We start from the raw sequence: 2,115 nt of genomic DNA on the forward strand, positions 1-2,115 counted from the left end.
CCCTGCTTAATATTATCCAACAAATTGCCTTAAACAATTCTTTTCCGTTAAAATCTTTTCATAAATTATACAATAAATTTGTTAATAAATATAAGCTTTCATTTAATTTTATTCAAACAAATATTAAAGCTAATGTTACCTACAGATCTTTGACATATTTTGGCACAATCTCTGATATCTTGGGCCGTTTTTTCCAAAAATATAATGTAATTACCTCATTTAAAACTAGTAACACACTTAAAAGTCATATTGTTAGGGTTAAGGATAAGGTGGACCCGCTCACTTCATCGGGGATATATGAAATTAAATGCATTGAATGCCCCGCAGTGTACATTGGACAATCTGGCAGGAAAGTAGCAACGCGTATTAAAGAACATCAATCCCACTTTAATAAACATATTAACACCGATATTGTAGTGAGTAAGTCAGCTTTTGCCAACCACTTATTAGAAAATAGACACACTTTCCCGCCCGAAGAAAATATCAGAATTCTACATAAATGTGATAAAGGTAGAAAGCTGGATCTCTTAGAGACGATGGAGATTAATAAAGCCATAAAAAGTCCCGATTTTGTATGTGTGAACGACAAAATTACGGGACAGAATCTTTTTTTTTTAACAATATTAACTGTACATCTCCATCGCCTACAACGAGTACCATTGCTACAGACGCAGCGCCATCCAATAACCAACTATAGAACTCCGCACCATCAGAATATAAAAATTTGCAACTTACTTAACTTCACTCTAGTAAATTAATGTGTTTTATTGTAGATGTCACAATGTGTATTAATTATAAAATTTTTAATCTTTATACCTATTTGGAATGTTTTGTTTGTATACAATTAGAGTTCGTTTACGTGTATGTATGTGTATCGTCCTACTTTTGGTAAGGGAAAACCTTATTTTTTATTGTAATTTTATTTTAAATTAATAATTTTTTAAGGTCTGATGATGCCCTAACCAAGTGAAACATATGTAACCGTTATTTAAATTATATAGATGCTGTAGATTTTGAGAGTTTTTCGTTCCTGCTTTTCTCATATTGGATACCCAATCTCTCGTTATTGTATAATCTTATTTCGGCCGGGGCTCGCAACCTGTCGAGCTGTCAAATTGTCAACAAGCCTACGAAAAAAAAATGATCAAAAAATAACAAATTAAGATAAAAAGTTGGCTTATTACCCGCCATCGTCCTCGTCAGCTGAGTCCTCATCTGTGTCTACATTGGGTTCTGGTGGCTCAATGTAAATATCGCCGTCAAGATCATCGTTATACACCATTTCAAGCGCTTCCGCAAGTGAAAAGCCACATCTGTAATTATTTAAAATCACTTAGTGCAAACGCCTAGTGTTGCCATATGGTAACATACAACTTGTAACTCACTAACTTATCAATGGATTTTATTCCAAATTTGGCCAACGATAAGCCATAATATTCTGAGCATCACAGTGTAACAAAATATCTCCACTATTACACATAAAAAATTAATTATACTTACTCAAATTGTATATCCATAATTTCACGATGTTTCAATAACTATCAAATTTAACCGCACTAAACACACACAGTTCGGCGTTTTTACGGAAACTAAGCGAACGCGTGGTTTTTGCGCACTGTGATTGGTGATGTGACACGCTCGCAATAAATTTACTAGCGCATGGCCAGTGCCATCGCACTTTGAGTAGTCACGTGTTTGCCGTAGCTATGTGGTAACGCTAGGCGTTAATGGGCTAAAGATCTAGTAGCGTATTTATTATTTATTAATTTCTAAGTCACAACACAGAACACAAATATAGAGAAATGTGTGTTGCCTAATGAACAGACAGAAATTCTGTTGACAGCTTTATTGACGTTGTTGACAAAGACGGGGGCCTCCATCTTGGGTGGCGTGTGGCGGGAAATTTAACCTTGATCTATTGCCTGGTATTTAAATTTCAAGTAATTTGCAGTTGCATTACAAAGTTGATGCGTTAACTGACGAGTGATGAGATATATTTAAGTAGAATTTTATTTTATTTAAAAAAAAAACAATATACTTTCATTTTAGAAATACCCACATTTAATTAAAATCATTAATTTTAAATGTTGAGAAAAAATAAAAATATCACTGAGA

General features: G+C 33.7%; 1 long non-coding RNA gene across 1 annotated transcript; it reads right to left on the reverse strand.

The window, feature by feature from the left end:
* Positions 1 to 731: 731 nt before the first annotated feature.
* On the reverse strand, positions 732 to 1,576 carry LOC126733482 (uncharacterized). Its single transcript, XR_007659729.1, has 3 exons — positions 1,501 to 1,576; positions 1,185 to 1,313; positions 732 to 1,127 (listed from the first exon to the last, which is right to left on the reverse strand). It is a non-coding gene; the product is annotated as an uncharacterized LOC126733482 (long non-coding RNA).
* Positions 1,577 to 2,115: the final 539 nt, after the last annotated feature.

This window comes from Anthonomus grandis, chromosome 2, assembly GCF_022605725.1.
Source record: "Anthonomus grandis grandis chromosome 2, icAntGran1.3, whole genome shotgun sequence".
In the NCBI taxonomy this organism is placed as follows: Eukaryota; Metazoa; Arthropoda; class Insecta; order Coleoptera; family Curculionidae; genus Anthonomus; species Anthonomus grandis.